The sequence below is a fragment of the Crotalus tigris genome, unplaced genomic scaffold, assembly GCF_016545835.1.
Source record: "Crotalus tigris isolate CLP2741 ecotype Arizona unplaced genomic scaffold, ASM1654583v1 scf7180000018048.2368360, whole genome shotgun sequence".
Classification (NCBI taxonomy): domain Eukaryota; kingdom Metazoa; phylum Chordata; class Lepidosauria; order Squamata; family Viperidae; genus Crotalus; species Crotalus tigris.
This window is the reverse complement of record NW_024096794.1, coordinates 323,714-337,129: the sequence shown is the minus strand read 5'-3', so window position 1 is coordinate 337,129 and position 13,416 is coordinate 323,714. Positions and strand designations below refer to the sequence as shown.

The 13,416-nt window shown below is 39.8% G+C and overlaps 1 protein-coding gene across 1 annotated transcript in view; it reads right to left on the bottom strand.

The window, feature by feature from the left end:
• The window catches only part of CAPN11 (calpain 11), a 46,556-nt gene extending 34,515 nt beyond the window's left edge, over positions 1 to 12,041 (bottom strand). The window contains exon 1 of the mRNA XM_039347023.1: positions 11,885 to 12,041. The gene's annotated coding sequence lies outside the window, so the exon portion shown is untranslated. The remainder of the gene's footprint in view (positions 1 to 11,884) is intronic.
• Between the last annotated feature and the right edge of the window lie 1,375 nt (positions 12,042 to 13,416).

The window sequence follows — 13,416 nt, the reverse complement described above, 5'->3', positions numbered from 1 at the left end:
TAAGGACGGGAAGTGAGGACGACAGGATTCCCAACACTACCAACATTATTGGGAAGGAATTCCTTGCTGCCCAGACCACAGAGTACCATTCTTTTTATCAGCTTTTCAATTATGTGCATTAAATTGGGGGTAGGCTTGTTTATTTGGATGAACAGCCCACAAATACAGGTACTCCTTCCTTACTGACCACTCATTCAGTGACCAGACTTACAATGACACTGAAAATACTGACTTACAACTAGTCCTCAAAGTTGTGGCTGTCACAGCATTTCCACAGTCTTGTGATCATGATTTAGGTGTTTTGTTTTTTTTTTCTTTTCCCCTCCCCCTCTCCTCTCAATACCCTACTTCCTCTCTACACCTTCTCTCCTCTCATCCCTATCAAACCCATGAACGCAGCATAAGGGGAGTGCCCAGGCCGCACTCCTATAAACAACCATTATTTATACTATACTTACCCCCCTCTTACCCTCCCCCCCACTCCCAACCCCCCTCCCTTCACTTCCCAGAGCAGAATACAGGGTTAATAATAACAAAATTTAATAATAAAAAGAAAAGAAAAAAAAGAAAAAAAAAAGAAAAAAGAAAATATCATAATTAACCTTTAACTCCATAACCTATAAGACAATTCTCTATAATATTTGTTATAATATTCATTCATAAAATAAATGAAACTTTTTAATTCCATACTTTTTCTGAATATAATCTATCCATCTTCTCCATACAATGATGTATCTTTCTTGTGTATGATCCTTTAAATAAGCAGAAATTTTTGCCATTTCTGCAAAACTAGATACTTTAAATATCCATTCTTCTAAAGTAGGCAAAGAATCTTTCTTCCAATATAAACCTACTAATAACCTTGCTGCAGTTACTAAATTCAACATCAAGATAGTTTCTTTTTCATTTAAATCAACGAAAATACCCAGTAAAAATAGTTGAGGAGTAAACTTTATCTTCCTTCTAAAAATCTTTTGAATGTTCCACCAAATCATAATCCAAAAAGCCTTTACTTTTTTACAATTCCACCAAATATGAAAATATGTCGCATCATTATTACCACATCTCCAACATTTGGGCTGTATATTAGGATACATACAGGATAATTTTTTTAGCATCTAAATGCCATCTATAAAACATTTTATAAAAATTTTCTCTCAAATTTTGAGCTTGTGTAAATTTAACATTTCTAGTCCAAATTGTCTCCCATAAGTCCAATGAGATCGGTTCCTGTATATTCTGAGCCCATTTAATCATACAATCTTTAACCAGTTCTGTTTCCGAGTCTAACTCTAATTACACATTATAAATTCTTTTTATATGAGCCGGACTCTGGTTTTTAATCTGAATAACCAATTCACAGCATTTCCACAGTCTTGCGATCATGATTTAGGTGTTTGGCAACCAGGATGTTTTTACATGGTTCTTGTATTCTGCGGTCAGGTGATTGCTCTTTGTTATATTCCAACAGCCAATTTCCAACTAAGTCAGTGGGAAAGCTGGCAGGAAGTTGCAAACTGTGGTCATGTGCTCTCACACTTAATGAACCCTGGTGATTTGCTTAACAACTGTAGAAGAACTGACTTGTAAATTGGGTGCAATAATATGTTTCAATTAATGACTGCATCACTTAGCAACAAAGTTCCTGGTCCCAACTATAATCTGTGAGGATTACCTGTAACTAACTAACTAAGAAGTGGCTGCAGAAGCCAGATTTCAGTCTCCCTTGCAGTTCAAATAACTGCACAACCAACACAGAGCCAAGGGGTGGATAGAAAGAGGTGGTTCAAGAGACCTGCCAGGTTAACTCCTCTTTCGTTACTGGATGGGACCTCTTCTTCCATTTTCCCAGGCAAAACATTCATGCCAGAACACCTTGGAGCAAATTCAGCCCATCTCAGCTGTGGATGTTCATGAAATGGATGCTCCATTGTGAGGACATGTTCTCAGCAAACAGAGGGGCATCTTTCTGCCATAGTAATAAGCCTCTGTGGGTGAGCCCTTATTTAGTAGCATTGCCTGAACAGAAAAGCTGTTTTCAGAAATACCTAAAAAGCAACTGTGCAATGTGAGCAATGAGTTGGATCAATAGTTCCCACCCCGATGATATTTCCATGATCAAAATGAAAAGCCCCCCCCCAATCCTCTAGCTCCAACAAACAAAAGTACAACTACAATCTAATACTGATGCAGAAGAAAAATAATACTTTTGTTTTCATTGTCTTGTTTCTCATGTTTTAAATAATTTGTAAACCACCCAAAGTTGCTGGGAGTCAGGTACCATAAAATTATCAATAGTATCAGGCACCTTGTGGGCAATACCATGACATAGTTGTGGGGCTTGTGAGCTCCAAAAAAGATAAGATCTATGCCAGAGGTTCAATCATACTGAACAGGTCTCCTCAGAGGAGCCAGATGAAGAGTGCCTCTCCCATAATCAATATGGTGGAATGTAATTTGCAGAAACCTGTAGAGGTAGTCCTCAACGTATGACCACAATTGAGCTCAAAATTGATGTTGCTAAGTGAGTTTTGCCCCATTTTACAACCTTTCTTGCCGTGTTTGTTAAGCGAGTCATTGTACTTCCCCATTGACTTTGCTTGTCATAAGGTTGCAAAAGGATGCTGCAACAGTCATAAATACGAGCCAGTTGCCAAGCAATCAACATTGACTAGTAGGTGGCAGCAGTTAGACTCATCTTTCTTCGCTACCATCCAGTAATGTAAGTTGTTTAGATTTGTGCAATCAAAATGCCGCCTCTGGATAAATATGGAAGAACTGAACTTTGTCAAATTGCAGAACACAGCTCTGATCGTTCAAATTGATAGGAGAGGAAAAAAAAACCCAGCTGTATGTTGATGCTATATTTTTGTCAAAAGGTGATCACATGACCCCAGGATGCTGCAACAGTCATAAATATGAATCAGTTGCCAATCATCTAAATTTTGATCATGTGATCATGGGGATGCTGCAATGGTTGAAAATGTGAAAAATGACCATGTCACTTTTTTCAGTGCTGTTATAAGTTTGAATGGTCACTAAACGATCTGTTGTAAGTCAAGGACTACCTGTACCACATATCGATATCCATCCAGCTGACAACATTAAGCACATTGAAGTCAAGAAGAAGGTTAGAAGAGAACATATCATGAGAGTGAAGAAATCCAAATTCAGTGAAGGAAATACCATCGAACCAATTAACCCCTGAACAATTCAAATTCCACTACAGATGTTTAAATTAAACACCTCAAAGCAAAAAAAAAAAAAAAAAAAAAAGCAGAATTAGAAAGAAAAATGATTAAAACAGAAAACTGAAAAAGGAAACTGGAAAAACCTGCTGGTAATGTGTAGACTTACATACACCCATCCTTACAGATGTACTAATCTTAGGAAGAAATACAAATATTGTAATTATCCCTATTCAATCTTTCTACCGAAGAAGATACCTGTATAAACAAACAAACAAAAAACTATTAGGAAAAACATAGTCATTGTGGTTAAGACACAATGTCTAGCTTTGACTAAACTTTTCTTTAAATGTGCAATTTTGCAAAACATTGTGCTCCTTTAAGAAACAAACCTCTTTATTTCTATCATCCAAACTACAATTAGGAGAAGTTAGTTCATTGTAATTTGGCCACTCTACACAATTTCTTTTCTACCTCTTTTCCAATTTAATTACTGAATATTGACTTTGATGCATAATACTCTTTTTAAAGCTTTATAATGGCAGAATGCTATAAAAGAAACACTCCCAGTTATATTGTTGAGAATAATTATAAACATTTGATAATATATCAATTATGGGTAGCTGAAAATGAGCACAAGCTTATTCTGGATTTCACAATTCAGATGTTTGTAACTCCAGTGGCAAAGTGATAACTTTTTGTATAATTATATCAGTGTAATACGTTGTGCAATTCCTATCATGGCTAGTAGCTTTCATTATTGTGCTTATCAAGTTAGGTCCTGCGTGCTCTGCTAGGTGAAAGTGATAGTAAACATTAGCACTTATAAGTTAATAGTCATACAAGAGTTCATTTGTTGTAGAAAGAAGATTTGGGGCAGTTTATCAGCTCAGTTATGTGTGAGAGCTCAATGGGTCTGGTAACTCTGAAAGCAAAACTGACCAGAACAGGTTCCTAGTAGTATCACCTTTGTGAGTAAGATTGAAAGTGAAGCAAAGATATACTTTGTTATGTTTAATTTTAGTTTTGTCATTTATTACTTCAATAGGCTAAGTATTGTGAGACCAATCTGTTGGAGTGAGCTTTACATAAATATGCTGTTATAGCAAGAACACCAACACCAGAAGGCAATCCTCTAATTACTGGGAAACCATATAGATCTCCATTATGAGATATGCTTCTGTTTAGTGAATGTACAGATGAAAGTGAAGTGACCATGATGGTTAATTTTCTTTTATTTGGCTCAAGAACAGATATAGCTGGAGAAGATGCCAGAGAAGTATAATTAAGCTTAGGAAGCTTACAAATGAAAAATAGGGAGAATTTCCATGATAACAAATAACCAGATATAGGTAGACTGCAACTTATGACCACAATTGAGCCCAAAATCTATGTGGTTAAGTGAGACATATGTTAAATGAGTTTTGCCCCATTTCATGTTCTTTCTTGCCACAATTGTTAAGTGAATCACTGCAAGTGTTAAATTAGTAACACAGTTATTAAATGAATCTGGCTTCCCCATTGACTTTGCTTGTCAGAAGGTACCACAAAAGGTGATCACGTGCCCCTGGGACTCTGCAACCATCACAAATATGAGTCAGTTGCCAAGTGCCTGAATTTTGATCACATGACTATGGGGATGCTGCAACGATCATAAGTGTGAAAAACGGTCATAAGTCACTTGTTTCAATGCCATTGTAACCGAACAATCATTAAATCAGGGGTGTCAAAATCAATTTCATTGAGGGCCGCATTAGCATTGCGGTTGCCCTCGGGGGGGCGGCCTACTGGATGGGCGTGGATGGAGTGGGTGTGGCCTACTGGGTGGGCATGGCCAGCTTTACATCATTCGCATCAAGGGTACCTGTGGGGGCCTGGGCAGGAGTGGGAAAGATCTGAGGGTCTCTGGCAGAAAGAGGTGGAACCAGGGCAGAGCCCATCAAGCCAGATATGTGAAGTAGGCGAGGGCCATTTGCTGGCCACTTCCAGGCGATGGTGCATTTCTTCATTCCTCATAAAGGATGACACCTCCCCAGCATGCACCCACGGGTGGAGCCGCCGCGACAGGGGCTGGTTCCTCGCTGTTTCCAGACGGCCTTGTGGAGCTAAGACTGAATGCATTTCAACATAGATGGCCACCACAAAATTGTGCATTGGTTCCCGGCCGCCCTGGGCCAGGGCCAAGGCAGCGGGGGCTGTTCCCTCACTGTTTCCAGGATGGCTTCGCGGGCCACATGAAACTACTTCGCGGGCCGCATCCGGCCTCCGGGCCTTGTGTTTGACATGTCTGCACTAAATGAACTGCTATAAGTTGAGGACTACCTGTACTGAGAAATAGTGGGGGAATTGGGATGGCCATCTTCAAACCACATATTTAGAGATCAAGGACTCTTACAACCCATCATTCATTCCTAAATCACATATAAGAGTGATTGCTCTCCTGAGGTGGTAAACAGCAAGCAGACACACAAACACACTTTGAGCTAGGAGCCTATGAACTAGAATAAAGGATTATGATATGCAGGGTTGTGGGATAATAGAGATTACTAGAATGTGCTTTGAAGAGCAAAGAGATGTTGCTAGGGATAGGAGAGATGGCAGGTTATTCATCCATGCAGCTACAAGGAACCCAACTCAATGTCTCCTAACAAGAAGTAAGAGATGAAAGAGTATTAACTGTTTTGCTTATTTTAATAGTGAGATATTAGAATGGATTTTTGCCCTTGAAATTTTGGTTTCATTAAAGATTTGTATTTTTTTTCCCCAATGGCTTTGTCTATGGCAGAATTGTCAGGAAGAAGTTCTGACATCAATGGGTGAATTTTCAATTCAAGTGGCACTATTTCACTATTTACATGTGAATCCCACCAAACTCCCTCTCTTCAAATCTTTGAAATTCAAGATCTGATTCTCAAAATATCAGCATTTTTGCTTAAATGTCATCTTCTAACAGAGATTTCTTTAACCGATATCTAAGAGTGAAGATTGCTGGTCTAACAGGATAATATAATGAGAAATGCCAATTTAGATTGATACCGGGAAGATGCAGATATGAACAGTATATTACTATACCCCAGACTCCTGCTATTTCCCAAGTCTAGCATCCATGGTCTGCAGGTTAAATCCAAAATAATCACTGTGCTTCCCTAACTCTAAAATCTGGACCTACTCTTTCAGCAAGTTTCACACAAACAGCTCTCCCATTAGCTTTATCCTCTGTACCACAACACCATCCCCAAAACCTGACACCATGCCAACTGGAGTCATCAATGCTTAGTCAGCTTCTAAACATTTGCAAATTATGTGCAAGCGGGACAGCCATTTCTCTTTTTCCAGCAATGTCTGGTCCATGCATTTTTTGTAAAAGATTACTGCACACAGGGTGTGCAAGGTGCTTTGCTTTCCTGCCATTTCCATTTCCAAACATTTTCAATTGAAAAAATGGTGCTTCTGTATTGCCAGCAGAGAGAGAGAAAAAAAAATCTTTTTTGCAAGGTCTATTTTGCAATTTTGGCAACGCAGAGAAAGGGAAACCAGGAAAACAGGCCTCTGTGGATATAGTTTGGGGATGGAAAGAGTTAATTTGCTAAATAAAAAAAATAAGCATTTTATTACAACCAAACTTAGTATATAAGTGTTATTTTTCACATATATGTACATGCATAATAGTTTTTATAAACCAACTAGTACCAGGTAGTTTATTTAACTGGGATGTCCCAGGTTCAAGGGATTTTGATAGACTCTCTTCTGAGCATCATTTGGACCCCATTAGAGTTTATTAGGAAGTTGTAAATTTTATTTAAATTATCATAATATAAAATAAAAATAAAAAGTAAGGAAATGGGGAGGGGAAAAAAGAAGTGCAGGATAAAGGGGGAAAAGAAAGTGAAGCAATGACTTTCAAGTTTTTTCAGCGCAGTAGAATAAAAAAAAAAAAGTTGCAGCATTCCCCCAGTCACATGATCAAAATTTTGGTGCTTGACAACTGGCGTTTATGACAATTGCACTGTTCTGGGGTCATGTGATTGCTATTTGTAACCTTCCTAGTTGGCTTCTGAAAAGCAATGAGGGAAGCCAAGATTCTCTTAACAATATGATTTATTTAACAACTGCAATGATTTGCTTAACAATGGTGGCAAAAAGGTCGTAAAAAAGGCAACTCACTTAACCACTGTCTTGGTTAGCAATGGAAACTTAGGGCTCAATTATGATTGTAAGTTGAGGACGACCTGTATACTGATTATTACTTGTATTATGGCCTTACAGTACTGCCTTGGGAAATCAAGTTTGTGCTGTTTGTCACTTATGACAAAGGTTCTATAGCTCATAAGTAAACAACCCCTCACCAAGGCTATAAACTAAACAAACTGTTTAGATAGGCAACCTATATCACTTACGACCTAAAAGTCATATTTGTGCCAAAGAATATTGATTATTTGATTACTTAGGGTTAACTTTATTACATAAGCTAAATTAAAACCAGCTAGGTAAAATTCATCTGCCTGAGAAAAATCCGTCCTTTGGAATACCTTACCACTTGGGATGAGGTTGGTCCCAATCTAGTAGCCCTCTGGAAGTCTCTAAAGACCTGGCTATTTTCCAAGAATGGCATCAGAATTAGTTGAGCCTGCGAGACTAACTTACTGCTGGTGGACTTGACCTATGGTATTCTTTTATGCCTTTTTACTAGGTGCTTTCCTTTTTTTGTTATTTGTATCTGGGTGTTTAAAGTGGTGTTAGTTACTCAGAGTCACTATTGCAAGAGGAGTGGCCTTACCAATGAAATAAAATCAATCAGTCAGTCAGTCAGTCAATCAAATTCTTGGTCTTTCCCATCCCATTCATTTCTCCTCTAGCTAAATGTCTTGGGTGCCTCTGGTATCACTCTGAGGTCTTGCAATGGTCTTGGATCCCTGCCAATGTTTAGGATTAATAGCAGGTACCTTCTATAGTACAACACAAGCTGTTGCTTACTTTTTCTAGTACTGCTTCACAGCCAAAATGGCCTGATCGAGGATTCTAACCACACTGGTTAGAACAGGGGTGTCAAACTGCCAGCCTGTAGGCCAGATGCCTCATGCCAAAACTGTGTCTACCCTATTGCCGGCAATGGGGAAAAAATCTCAATACGGCGCGACACATCATGTGACGTTGCAAATTTGACACCCCTGGACTAGAATTTCTGGAAGTTGATAGTTCCAGCAGATCTGGAAGAAATCCAAATGGAGCAGACTGACATCTTAAGAAGCTTGTTGTTAATCTCAATTTCTCTTCTGCCTATTATTACCATTCTTATCACTCCATTGAACTAAAAAATCAGTGAGAAAAAGGAAAAACAAGAAACCTGAATATAAATATAGACTTGAACACTGGGCGCTATCTAACAAAATGAAATTCAATGGTGAAAAAAGCCAGGTTCTACATTTAGACAAGAAAAACCAAATGCACAGGTATAGTATAGGGGGTACCTTGCTCAATAGTAGTAACTGTGAAAGGGACCTCGGAGTCCTAGTGGACAATCACCTAAATATGAGCCAGTAGTGTGCTGCAGCTGCCAAAAAGGCCAACATAGTGCTAGGCTGCATTAACAGAGGGATAGAATCAAGATCACGTGAAGTGTTAATACCACTTTACAATGCCTTGGTAAGGCCACACTTGGAATACTGCATCCAGTTTTGGTCACCACGATGTAAAAAAGATGTTGAGACTCTAGAAAGAGTACAGAGAAGAGCAACAAAGATGATTAGGGGACTGGTTGCTGGAATTGAGTATGTCTAGTTTAATGAAGAGAAGGATGAGAGGGGACATGATAGCAGTGTTCCAATATCTCAGAGGCTGCCACAAAGAAGAGGGTATCAAGCTATTTTCCAAGGCGCCTGAAGGCAGGACAAGATGCAATGGGTGGAAACTAAGCAAGGAGAGAAGCAACCTAGAACTAAGGAGAAACTTCCTGACAGTTAGAACAATTAACCAGTGGAACAACCTGCCTCCAGAAGCGGTGAATACTCCAACACTGGAGGTTTTTAAGAAGAGACTGGACAGCCAGGGGGTTGGACTAGATGACCTCCAAGGTCCCTTCCAACTTTACTATTATTATTATAAATTATATTGATTGCTTATTTAGTATCCTATGACTATCACTTGAATGTTGCATCTTATGATTTTTGATTGTATTTTATGATTATGATCATGATTTATCACTTGTTGCTTGTATGTACACTGAGAGCTGATACACCAGAGACAAATTCCTTGTGTGTCCAATCACACTTGGCCAATAAAGAATTCTATATGGGCCACTGGGAGGGGGAAGCAATATTATAAATGCAACATCGAACTGCATAGCCTACTTTGAATATAGTATTTCTATTTTCTTGGCAAAGAAATTGGCCCGGGAGGTAGACAGTAAAGACAGATTTCTCTCTGTATGTAAGTCTAGAGCCTCCATCTCATTCTCATTAATATTATTGCTTCACTTTAAATCTGGAAGTCATCCCAGAATTAGAACAGCAAACAGATTAAATCAGGACTCACCTTGATCGGTGAGCAAATGACATTAAAATAACCATCCAACTCTACCATCCCACAGATACACAGAGGTATGGTGTTGCTGCTTTACCTTCCATCTTACTCTAATCTTTTAGTTTCTTTCCATGCTCCAGGTCAGAATGAGTCTTTTCAGCAAGGAAGTGGTAAGTTACACGAAGCATATTTTGGCTAATAGGTATTCCTAAGCTAGAGTTCATAGATAAGAACAAAGGCATCTACCGATGAAAGAAATATAGTTGCAACCAAGCAACAGATTGTACCCATCAGGAAGATTTATAGTACACTTTATGGAAATGAAGATCTGCAATCCAGACCATAAGGTGACACATGCGTATTATGGGCATTTCCATACAAGAATACTGTGCCAACTCAGAAACTATTCTAGACAACTGAGATCACACAGAGTTAGCTGTTTCTGGGAGTTGAGCAGATTTATTTCTGACTTCAAATCATTACAGAACTGGAGTTTTTTATAAAAAAAAAAGGTTGCCACTCCATGTGGCATATGGACAGTTATTTGCCTCATTTGCAGGAATCACTGCCTCACCACACCTTGTGTCTTGTTCATGCCATGCTTTTCCACTTTTTTTGTTACCTGTCATAGAAATTCCTGAAACTTTTTTTGCAAATAGCCTAAAATACAAAACATTAAGGAAATGGATTGGTGTACTGTATGTATAAAAATTGACTTATATATTTATAGAATTTATTTGCCACTCATCTTGTATCCATCTTGTATCTGGGCAGCTTACAATATAAAAACATTGAAAACCTTAACATCATCCATCGTAAAAAACATAGCAGATAAAAATAGGTTTTGTTCTGCTATGGATTGGAGATGAAAGAATATTGGTTACTGCAAAGTCTATAGCAGGCGAGTTAGAGCACCAATTTTTGCTCTTTCTTGGCATTTTGAGTAAAATTGAAAGAATCCTTTGAAAGGAAGGGGAAGCAGAAGTGATAGTAAGAGAAAACTGCTTAAAAATTTAATCTTGCAAAATTGCTAGTCTATCAACATCCATCTACAGAATCTGGTGATACAGGAGAGGAATTAGTATAACATGAATAGACCATAAATTCTACTGTATCCACAACTGCCTTCATTGTAGGACAATGAGTGCAGGGGGGGGGGAAGTGTCCCAATAAATTAAGAAAACAAATCAAATAGGCTTATATTTAAAACCATTTTTTCCCACCCTGGCAGCCACTGGATGAGCTAGGCTTGCATGATAGTGGCCAAGAATTTGGAGTTGCAGGCTCAGCATATACAGAAGAAGCCAACTTGAAAATGGCTACATTAATCCATTTGTACAAGTCAGTATTTTGAGGAGCAGCATAAAAAGACATTTCCCTCCAAGACCTTTTTCAAAAGAATCTGGAACATCATCATCTGCAAGCGGGTACAGGTCCCAAACTGGCCTCCCATCCTTTTGCACAGCCAACCCAAGTTTTCATCACACAAATACTGCAGAGAGAAGAGCAGGCAAGACACTGCTGCATTGCTAAACTGACAGGGCTGACTCTGAAGCAAATCTCAAATTAGGGGTGGCGTTGTGACCGATATAACTTTAAGAAAAGCTTCCCCTCTTGGAAAGCTCAAGGCAACTCCTGCTTATTCCCGGTTAGGCCTTCCAGGAGTGTTACTTGCTAATTGGGCAGCCACTCAGTTAGCTTCCAGCTACATAGAGAGCCACGGCTAGTAATCCCGGTTAAGAGATCATCCCCACACCTACATAAAGCACCGCGAGCGCACCTTTCATGGAAAGACTGACTGAGCTGCATTACTCAGTTCCTCGACTCTTAGAGCCTTAATTTGGGCCGGAAGGCGCGCCCGCAATCTCGGGCACCCGGCTATGAGGCAGTCGGGTGACGATCTGCATGGCGACCAACTCTGGCCAGATGCCCACATGGGGGCTACCAAGATTATTCTGCGGCCAGTCCTGGGATAAAGCGGAAGCCTCCGCTCAATCAGGGCAGGGCACTTGGCCCAGCCGATATCTCGAGGCCCTGCAGCAACCAAAAAAAAAAAAAAGAGCGGAGCTGAGAAAGCGCTAGAATCTGCAAGTGCCCTTCCACCGACCCCCGCTCCCCGCATAAAACCAAGCCTTAATCGGATTGTGTAGAACGGCCGCTCGCTGGACTCTACTTACGCCGGCTTCCGCAAGGCCACAATTCTGCTCCTCGGAACCCCTCCCTACGCCCTGCACATCGCCTCCGAATTTAAGCGCAGCAGCTGCCCTTCCAAGTTCCGGACTAACGAAGGTGGGGTTTAGCTGGCTGAGAATGTGCGGGCGGGTGCACTGGGGCTTGGGCGTGGGCGGGGAATTTAAAGGCGCCGCCGCCGCCGTGGCCGGCTGCGATAGTTCAGGCGGAGTGCAGGTCTCTTCTCTGCTGCAAAATTGGTATCGGACGCCCCGACTCCCCCTTTCTCTGTACAACCCCGTAAATCGGCACCTGCTGATTGATCTTGGGCCACGTTCATCCTAGGTGATAGAAGAGGGTGATTAAACGTGCTGAAAATTTGCCCTCAGAGGTTCCTCATTTCTGCCCAAATCACCAGCGCTTCTCTTTGAGGGAGCGGGATCACTTTTTGGTCTCCAAGATTTGGAGTCCTTAACATTTGCGCTAGGTGCTTAGAGCTCAAAGCATTGTTAGAGATCCCACACGCCCACTTTACCTCTCCTCTGGGAGGAGGTTTCCAAATATTCCTAGCAGGACTACCCAATTCTGTAATAGACTGTTGTTTCTCTGTGTCATATATGTGGGTATATGCATAATTCTGTATGTATGTATGTCATTTATGTAGTGTTCTATTCTATTTACCAGTAAAAATCCACACATAAATGGACAGTGAGCAAGGTTTGGATTTCATTCTCCCGCCCAAGGTTTTTTTTTTTTTTAACGTAAGAGAGTGTCTTTGTTTTTCTGAAGTATGGCAAGTCTACTTTAGCATTTGTATTATGCCTGGCATAAAGGTGTTTTCTGCTTCAGATTAGTGAGAAATCATCTTGCTGATCATCAATAATAGTGGTATGGAGAGCTTCAGTCACAAAGGTAAGGGGCTGGTTTGCAGATTGCCAGCTCTGATTCAGGACGAGGGTGGAACTGCATCCAGTACAACATATTTGTTACAGGCAGATGTACCATTCAAAGGAGGACAAATAGCCAGCCAACTCCTTTCTAGCCAAAATGCTTCATTGTTTGCTTGAACAGACATTCAGGGCCTTTTGAAAGGAAGCATTTTCCTTTGGGTGTGTCTATGATGTGATATGAATACTGTTCAAAAGCTATTGATTCACACAATGCTTAAATACTTTGCACAAAAGCAACTTTGAAACGGAAAAAATGGCTATATCTTTTTTAATTAGAATTTTTTTTGAAACAGTAAAAGTATACAAAACAAAAAGAAATCAAAAATAAGAAAAAAGGGGACAAATGATGAGAAAAAGAAACCAATTACCTCTTCCACCTTTCTATCAAATAGCTACCATCTGATTTTTCTCCCTTTACCCCCTTCTCTTTTTAAATGCCCAAATCCAAAACCCACCTTTTAATCTTTTCTTCTTTCAACAAAATGTCTATGTAAAGTTTCCAGTCTTTCTAAAAAGTATTTGTCATGTTTTCCTTGATCAGCTTCATCATTTCTGCAACTTCGTTTTATGCTGGTCTTCCAGTGTGGGTC